A 10,323-nucleotide genomic window follows, 5' to 3' on the forward strand; every position below is an offset into this window, starting at 1 on the left:
TGTGACCCCTCCGAGAGGTAAATCAGAGGTTGCGTTTGAATTGGTCTCGTTAAGGTGTGTATTTCCTTATTCGGCATTTTACTTCAAACATGCTATTGATGTTGCATTGAAAATGCATTGTTATTGTGCATGGAATGTGTATGCCGCGTTGCATTGTTATGCACTTTTCACTTGCATTGCTATGCACTTTTTGTTGCATTGTTATGCACACTTTTCACTTGCATTGCTATACACCACTTGCATTGTATATGCACGCGTTTGTCTCGTATTGGAATTGTATCTTGATGTAACGTTGAACACGTGTTTCTACTATATTGCACCTATTGAGTTTCTTTCTTATGAAGGCACAATATTGTATGTACAGTTTATTTGAGGGTGGTGCAACCAGATGATATTGTATGTACGGTTCATTCAAAGAAGTTCCATTTAAGATTGTTCACTTAGTGTATCTATCACACTTTACTTACTTTAGTGTATCTATCACACTTTGTTCACTTTGGTGTATCTATCACACTTCGTTCCCTTTTGTGTATCTATCACACATGTCTCATTTTGTGTATCTATCACACGTTCACTTTGTCTATCTATCAAACATTGTTCACCTTAGTGTATCTATCACACTTCGTTCCCTTTTGTGTATCTATCATACATGTTCACTTAGTGTATCTATCACACTTCGTTCACTTTTGTGTATCTATCACACATGTTCCCTTTTGTGTATCTATCACACATGTTTCACTTAGTACATCTATCACACTTTGTTCATTTAGTGTATCTATCACACTATGCTCACTTTGTATATCTATCACACGTTTGCTTTGTGTATCTATCACACTATGCTCACTCTGTGTATCTATCAAACGTTTGCTTTGTGTATCTATCACACTATGCACACTTTGTGTATGTATCACACATTCACTTTGGTGTATCTATCACACTTTGTTCACTTAGTGTATCTATCACACTTTGTTCACCTTAGTGTATCTATAACACTTCGTTCCCTTTTGTGTATCTATCACACATGTTCACTTAGTGTATCTATCACACTTCGTTCACTTTTGTGTATCTATCACACATGTTCTCTTTTGTGTATCTATCACACATGTTTCACTTAGTGTGTCTATCACACTTTGTTCACTCAGTGTATCTATCACACTTTGTTTCACTTAGTGTATCTATCACACTTTGTTCACCTAGTGTATCTATCACACTTTGTTCACCTAGTGTATCTATCACACTTTGCTCACTTTGTGTATCTATCACACATATTCACCTAGTGTATCTATCACACTTTGCTCACTTTGTGTATCTATCACACATGTTCACCTAGTGTATATATCACACTTTGCTCACTTTGTGTATCTATCACACTTTGCTCATTTAATGTATCTATCACACTTTCTTCACGTAGTGTATCTATCACACTCTCTTCACGTAGTGTATCTATCACACTTTGTTCATTTAGTGTATCTATCACTCTCTTCACTTAGTGTATCTATCATACTTTGTTCGTTTAGTGTATCTATCACACTCTCTTGACTCAGTGTATCTATCAAACTTTGTTCGTTTAGTGTATCTATCACACTCTCTTCACTTTGTGTATCTGTCACACTTTGTTCACATAGTATATCAATCACACTTCGTTCACTTTGTGTATCTATCACACGTTCTCTTTGTGTAGCTATCACACATGCTCGCTAAAATTATATAAATTTTCTCACATTCTTTCTACATGAAATGTAGTTCGGTCTGTAATTCCCGCGCGTGGCGTGTGTACTTATTTGCTTGTGTACAAGTTTACTGTAGCATTTCTTTGCAGAACATTTGCATCTAGATGTTTCATTACAACCCTTTTTGCATAATCATAAGTTATGTTCTGCATTGTGCATGTCATTTGCATTTTGTCCCTGCCCGCTGGCGCATCTCTTTGTTATCTTGCCTATTTGTCTAAGTCTTCGGCCTTGTCAAAAATGGGTCGTCTCTGAGCTTTGACATTCACTCCCGTCACTTATTGACTTCCAAGTTCTGTCAAAGAGGGGCAACTGTAGACACCCCATTTTTGACTGACGTTAAGGCTCAGACGTCATCGATTGAGCGCTCGATGATCGCGCATGTGTAGACACCCCATTTTTGACCGACCTTGAGAATCAAACGTCACCAGTTGAGCACTTGGTGATATTGCATTTTGTGCTCATTCAGAAGTTTCAGAGTCTCGGCTGCGAGCCTTGCCTCCGGACTTCCAGACTCTTTTGTGCTTTGCCTCGGTTTGTGAACCAGGCTCGGTTTTCTCTGTTTTCTCTTCGCGAAGGGAGGGAGAGGTCTCGTAGATCATCTCTCAGTGGCCGTAGGCTACGTTTTGTGGTCGTAGGCCATTTTGCCCGTTTGGAGTCCGGTTTCCAATTTTTTGGAACCGTTGGCTGTGTGCCTCAGTTCGGGACCGCTTAACCATCTCTATTTGCTTCGATTTTCGACATACTTCTTATTTGCTCCCTTTTGAGGGACACTGTGGTCCGAGAGACCGACTTTGTGGTCGAACACCACTCCCGGTGCTTAACAGCCCGTTTTCGGGGCCCCGAACTGCGCGTTCTGGCCTCCGAACATTCGTTTTGCATTGGTTTTTGTTCATTTTTGGCAGGTACCTCTGTTTCATCACCAAGAAGGCCGTAGAAGGGTGGGAGGCCAGCAATTGTTTCAGCAACAAGTTATATTCCTCTGGCGCCCTCCGACGCCCGTTTTTCTCACTTCAGAGCCAATGTTGAACACCCTTGGACCATTTTCTTGAACCCTAAACCACATACTTGTGTTGTACACACATGGGAGGACACCAAAATTTGGTGGCCGGCCAGTAATTCCACCTGACCCTTTTGAACCCTTTCTAAAAATGGCCTATTCTCTCTCCTGTTTTACAGTTGACAATTTTGAACCACAGGGTTGTGTTGAGGGCACCTGGGAGGACACCAATTTGTGGTGGCCAGCCAGAAAATCTTTTTGACCATTTTGACCCTTGGCCGACCGGCCATGGGGGGTGGCCGGCCGGCCACCTGCAACTCTGAAAGTTGGCCGGCCATGATCCTTGCAATGTGTATATTCCAGCTGTATATATGTTTTCCCCTCAAAAAACCTGTATCCGGGGGACAACTTTTGTGGGGAAACTTGATCCATTTTCCCCTCACTTTTTCCCTCCATTTCTCCCCCATTTTTGTCTATATAACAGAGCCTCCAGCTCTATCTTGAGGGTTGGAAAAAATTGCCTTGAGCTTGCATATACATACCTCCCTCCATCTCTCTCTTTAACCCTAAAAAACAACCAAGTTCTACCCCTTTTTCTTCATCACCACCTAGCACCACACTACCACTTCCATTCCAGAAGCTTGGAGGTCTTCTCAGAGGCTAGGAGGCAGCTTTTCTTGGTCCAAGAGGTAGCAAAGGATTGGTCTTCAAGGGTGAGTTGATTTCTCCCTCTTTCTAGCTCATTTTTGCAAGTTTTCTTAACCCCTTTTGCTTACTGTTTTGAGCTCCGAACATAACTGGAAATATCATTTTTTTGAGCTCATTTTTCTTTTTCATTAAGGGTCTTACCCTGTTTAGGACCTCCATCTTGCACTTGCTTCATTACCCCTTTGTATGCCATAATCTTGCATAGTATTTTTGGCCTATGTATGATCTGTTTTGGAGCATGATGTAAACTGTAGATAGGCTTATTTTGAGCCCTTCTTCAATATTGAAGAAGGGCTCATCACTGTTTGGGACCTCCATGTGCCACTTGTCATTATACCCCTCTTTGGTCCCCATTTTTGCATGATTTATTAGCCTATTGTGTCTCTGTTTTTGGACTTTGGTCCGAACTGAAAATGGCCTTATTTTGACACCATCTTCATGTTTCATTAAGGGTCTATGGCTGTTTGAGACACCCTTTGTATACTTTATGTTGTAGCTCTTTTTTTGGCCTTAATCTTGCATAGTATTTTGAGCATACTTGTATACTGTTTTGGGCTTGGCCATCAAATGTAAAACATCATATTTTTGGGCCCTCTTCAATATTGTAGAAGGCCCCTTCTCTTTTTGGGGCCAGAATTTGTGAGTTGCTTCATTACCCCTCTCTTGGCCCCATTTTTGTATGCTAATCTAGCCTCATTTTTGTTCCATGTTTGGCCATGCTTTAAACTGTAAACATGCTTGTTTTGGGGCTTCCTAGCTTCTTTCTTCATACTTCATGTTCAAATTATGCATGCATTGCATAGCTATAGGCCATTTCATGCGCCAAAATTCATGTTTCGGGACTCGTTCCATGCATCGGGTATCATTTTGCCATGATTCGGGGCTGTTTTGCATCTCATTTTGCCTCTGAAAATTGCATGATCATATGCCATATTCCATGTATTGCCATGTCTTGTTAGAGTGGCATTCCGTGCCGTAGGTTCGATCCTCGGTTTGCGTGCACACGTGCATGCACTTCGAGTTGTCTCATTTTCATCTTATGGCCTGCTATGTGAGTGTGGCTGAGGTCCACTTGTGTTGGTGTAAGTCCATATTGCATTGTGTATGCCATTTCATTCCATAGCATTGCGTATGCTAGGTCGTATATTAGCGCATTGTGTATGCCATGTTTCCTCGTGCATCATGTATGCCATTTCATAGCCTTTCGCATGTTAGGTTGTATCTTAGTTGCATTTCATGCATATCATGCATATTGTATCGTGTTCGGGATAGGAGTTAGCCCAGGCACGGGAAACGAGGTACGTTCCGTACTCCGAGTGACGAAACGTGTCTCAATTCCCCAGTCACCGACACTCCGGATTATCCATGATGGAGTTAGGTTTTGTTGTATTTTCATATGCATTCATTTCATATTGAGTTGTGCAATTCGACTCCTCGGCCATCATGCATCGATATGCATGATTGGTGGCACGAGGATCGAGACATGCATACATTTGTGAAAATACATTGTCATGCCCCTTTCCTACTCTCTGTTGCAGCAAAATGAAGAATCAGCAACTTTTCGGAGCTTGGCACGCATTTCAAGAATAGGTGCAACCAGAGGCTAATTGGGGCATCGTCATGGATTTCCGCACAAAGGCAACCCGAACATGCATCATTCATCACCCGGAGCGGAATCAAGGCAGTCCTTGGCTTGCATGCTAGTTTTTTTATAGCTTTCTTAGTTAATTTGTTAATTAATTAGGAATTTGTACATTATTTGGACTGTACTATTCTTTTATTCGGGACTGTATATTTATTCAGACCCTCTGCGCGAGGGCATAACTGTAATAAGTGTGCGCGTGTGCGTTGTATGTCTTCCAACCCCACGTCTTTCTCCCTTTTATTTATCCGCTTATGATGGTTAGATTAGGGCATATTTCAATTAGCATACAGTATGATAGCATGTTTGCATTCATTCATCCGTATTGCATGCACCGGGCTCGGCTCATCATACTAACTGCATTGTATTTTCAATTCCAAGTTGAATACATGTTAGCTGTTGCATCTCATATGCCATGTTTAGAATAGCTGAGCCTGCTATAGTTGCATTTTGTATGTGTTGCATTAGGCATTTCTGTATAATTAGGATCATGCATGGATTTCTAATTAGCTTCTTTTTTGGCTTGGAGTACTTGGTAAGTTTTATGCTTTAGCATCCTTGCATGTGTGTGAGTGACTACCATGATAGCATGCTTACCATGAGGCTATTTGCTTATCTGATATAACTGCCTGAATGCCTGTGGGTGAAGGTTGGGTTATTTGGATTGGAACAAATCATCGACTGTGAGTTTTAAGCCCACTAGATAGTGGCAAAACCATCTTTTCTTAAGCCCACCTGAGGGTGGCAAAATCTGCATTTTAAGCCTACTTGCGAGTAGCAAACCATCTTTCAAATAAACAAACATGAAATGTTTTGTTCCAATTCAGGCGATCCAGTCTATACTTGTATGCTGTGCGCATCACATAGTAAATCTAGGCTAATAACCGGAATAAGAACGCATAATGTTTTCAAAAATAGATATCATGGTTAGTAGAGGCCGAACTTTGATCGAGCGAGCGGGGGTGTTCACGAAGTGACCTTCCCCAATCGTACCCAAGTTCCCGAGCCGAGGCAACTTTGGTGATGACGGACACGTGGCCTTAGGCAAACGAGTCAAGGTTTCCTAAATTTTCCGAAAATAAAACATTTAGGTGGCGGCTCTATATCTGGCAAAGCAGTCCATGTTTGACACTTCTTTCAAAAATCTATTTTCTCAAAATGATTTGCCGAATTTGGACTCTTTGGTTCAGACTTAGAACCGTGACAATTTCAGAGTCCTGAGCTGTAGTGACCCCAAATGAACAGAACGGGAGCTCGATCCCTCCCGGGGCGTTCGGGGACGTCTACAGCATGTTTTTGCTCGTTTTGAGTTTCTGGAGTTTTCGGCTGAGTGCCTTGCCTCCGAGCCTCTGAACTCTTTGTGTTTTGGCCTGGTTCGTGGACCATGCCTTGCTGACCATGCCTGGAGGGAGAGAGAGGCATGTAGGCCACTTTTTGTAGTCGTAGACTACTTTCCCTCTTGTAGGCTAGTTTCCGGTTTCTTGAGCCTTCGGCCGAGCGCCTTGTCTCGGGACCTCTTAACTTTCTTTTCTTGGCCTGGTTTTCGGACCATGCCTTGTTGCCTTTTCCTAGAGGGAAACAGAGGTTTGTAGACCACTTTTTGTAGTCGTAGACTACCTTTCCATCTCGTAGGCCACTTTTTGCACCTGTAGACTAGTTTTCGAGGCTTCTGGCTGAGTGCCTCGCCTTGCGGACTCTTGTCTTGCTTCCTTTCTAGTTTGGTTTTGAACCAAACCTTGTTTTCCCTTGCCTGGAGAGTGGAACAGGGCTGTAGACCAATTTCTCCCCCTGTAGACCACTTTTCTTCCCCGCCAGCCAGTTTTTTGGTCGACCAGCTAGTCTGGGTGGTTTATGGACCACCTAAAGTGGTCGGCAGCCATGCCACTTCCTTCCTTTCTTTGTGCAGACCACTTTCCCCCCTTTGCCGATCACTTTTTGTCCTTCCAGACCACTTTTTCTGGTCGGTCGACCAGTGGGAGTGGTCGGTCGACCACTTCAACTGGTCGGCAGCTTTCCTGCACTTTCTGCAGATTTTTTTCATGCCAGTTGTGCCAGCTGTTGGGCACAGAAAACATCCTCCATACACGTGTATGAGGGATTGCTTAAAGCCTTTAGCTTGTCTAACAAGCTTAAGGCATGGATTTCAATATAAGGGAGATTCCTCCCTCTTGTCTCAAGTTTTAAAAAATTGGCAGAGGGTTATACACATATTTCTATCTCTATATTGCTCCTACTCCCTATATTTGTTCCATTTTGTGCCCAAAAGTGCCATTTCTTCACACTTTTGCACACAAACACCTAGTGAAACACCTTTGCTTTGGAGCTGAGGCACCTTGAAGCTAGTTTTGGGGTTTTTGGATTGCTTTTGGTCCAAAAAGGTTGCTGGAGTTACTGCTTTGTCCTTGTTCTTCAAGGGTAAGTCTTTAGCCCCTTTGGAGCTTTGTTTTGATTAAGTCTATGGCCCTATTTGCATGATGTTTTAGGCTTAAATTTCAACTGTAAAAAGCATCATTTTCAAGTGCTTAAAGTGTTTGTTTGAGGCCTCTTTGGTGTTGGGGGTGGTCTACCCCATTTTGTGCCTCATTTTGCCTTGTTTTGAGCTATCTTTTAAAGCTATTAGGACCACCTCTTTTTGGCCTTCTCACCACTGAAACTCAGAGGAATTTTAGTGGTGGAAAGGTAGTTTTGGGGTCCCAAATAGGAGGGGGTCATCCCCTCTCCTTGTATCTTGGTTGCTTGCCTTGTTGGCCTTATGTTTGAGCTTGTTATTTTTGCATGTGTTGGCTTAGTCTCAGCCCATTTTTGGCCTTATTTTAGCATGGCATAACACTGTTTTGGGTTGGTTTGGTAATCTCTTGCATGCTCCTTGCACTTGTAGTGCAATTCCACTAACTAGCCTAACATGCATCACGCTTTGGACCATCATTCTAGCTTGTTTTTGGCTCCACTCCAACAAGATTTTAGTTGTTTTTCCATACTTAAGCTCTGTTTTAAGTGTTTTGGGTCATGCATGCCTTGCTTTGTATAGCCATAGTGCAATCTTGCTCACTAGCTTTGAGTTTCCAAGTCTTTAGCATGCATTACTTGAGTTGTTTGCATGCTTTGGCCTCATTTCTAACATGATTTCAGAGCATGTTTCAGTGTCATACACTCACATGTGTCACTCATTCAATGCTTTTGGAAAGTTGTGCTTTATGCCCTAAATATGAGCCAATATGTATGCCATCTTGTCTAAGCATTTGGGCTGCCATATCAGTGTATTTTTTGTGTTATTTTGCCATAATACAACTCTATTTTTGGCTGGTTTGGCCACTTGTGGTTTGCATCTTGTACTTGTAGAGCAAATCTCACTTACTAGCCTTGCATGCTTGTTGTTTTAGCTCATTATCCTAGCATGTGTTGGCTCTACTACAACATGTTTTTGGCCTTGAGTTGACATGCTCTAGGACTGTTTTGGGTTGTCTTGGCCATATGGTTCATGTATTGGATAGCTGTAGTGCAATGGGCTTCACTAGCCTTGTGTTTTGATGCCTCTAGCATGCTTTGTTTGAGATGTTTGCTTTCCATGACATCATTTAACATGTTATTTCAGAGCATATTGCATTGCCATGTTCCCACTTCTTTCACTCTTTGAGTGCTTTTAAGAGTTATGCCTTTGTGCCTCGTTTATGGGCCAATGTGTATGCATGCTTGTCTAGGCATTTGAGCTCCTATCCCAGCATGTTTTGGTCTTTGTTTTGACCTATTTGAGCTCTGTCTATGGTTGGTTCAATCATTTGTGCCATGTATTGCATTCCTCTCGTGTAGTCCCTCTTTGTAGCCTTGAGCCTTAGGCCTTCTAGGATGCTATGTTTGTGTTGTTTGGATGATTTGGTATCATTTCACACATGATTTCAGTGCATGTAGTATTGCTACACTCTCACATTTGTCACTTCTTCATTATATTTGAGAGTTGTGCTCTTATGCCTAATTCATGAGCCATTGCATGAGCATCACCATCTTGCCTTTCATGCCATCATTTTAGAGCATTTTGGCCATTGTCTTGGCATGCATGAAGTTAGTTTGGGGCTGGTTTGATCCATTGAGCATTGCATTACATAGCCCTTGTCTTGTATCCTTCAATAGCTTTCATGCTTAAGGACTCTAACTTGACATGTTCATGTTGTTTGCATGTTGTTTGGAATGTTGTTGCATTGCATTGTGTTTGGATTGAACGTTAATCCAAACACGAGAAATGAGGAACGTTTCATACTTGAAGTGATGAAATGTGCCTCATTTCTCGGTCGCCGGCCCTCTTGATCAAACATAATAGAGGTTAATGCCCTTATATGTCATTTGTGCATTCATTGACATTGAATTATGCAAACTTGGCTTCTCAGGCATCGTGCATTGCGATGCTCGGTTGGTGGCCCAAGAGCCGAGCACCGCACTCCCTTGAGCTTAAGAAATGATAGGGAGGGTGGTTGTGCATACATACCTTGCAAATACACTGTCGTGCATACATACCTTGCAAATACACTGTCGTGCCCCTTCTTGTTCTCTGTTGCAGCAAACTAGAGCTTGGCAGAATTTTCTGGTCGGCAGACTAGAAAAAGTAGCTGGCCGACCACTTTTTCTGGTCTGCAGCATGTTTAGGTGGTCTGCAGGTGGTTTACAGCACCATTTTCTGGTCGGCAATGCACCAGGAGGTCCCCTTGTTGGAGTAGAAGCTATCTGGAAGTTTGTACAGTTTTTTGAAATCAAATGCAAACAAAGGCAAGTTAGGGCATCGTAATGGATTTTCGAACAAGGCGACCGAGTATTCATGCACCTCTCGCCCCAAGGACCTCTTTCTACTGCTTTACGTAGCTAGCTAATGCTTTAGTTCTGTACTTAATTAGCTGGCGTGCTTAGGTAATCGATTTGTTTTGTAATAATTAGTTAACTAGGAATAGTTAATTAGTTGTGACTTGTAATAGTTAGTTTAATTTGCTTAGATTAGCTAGTTAGCATATTATTCAGACCCTCCATTGAGGGGGCAAATTTTGTAATAAGTGTGCATGTGTGTGATGCATGTTTTCCAATCCCCATTTCTTTCTCCCTTTTACTTAACCGCTTTCGATGGTTAGTTTAGGGTCATTTTCAATTAGCATCCTTATGCTTCACATGCGTGCATCATTCATCTGTTTTGCATGTACCAGGCTCGACGCATCATGCAAACTGCATTGTATTTCAATACCAATTTGAATACATGTTATCAACTC

This window comes from Camellia sinensis, chromosome 10 (assembly GCF_055761805.1).
Source record: "Camellia sinensis isolate YWXY chromosome 10, ASM5576180v1, whole genome shotgun sequence".
NCBI classification, from domain to species: Eukaryota; Viridiplantae; Streptophyta; class Magnoliopsida; order Ericales; family Theaceae; genus Camellia; species Camellia sinensis.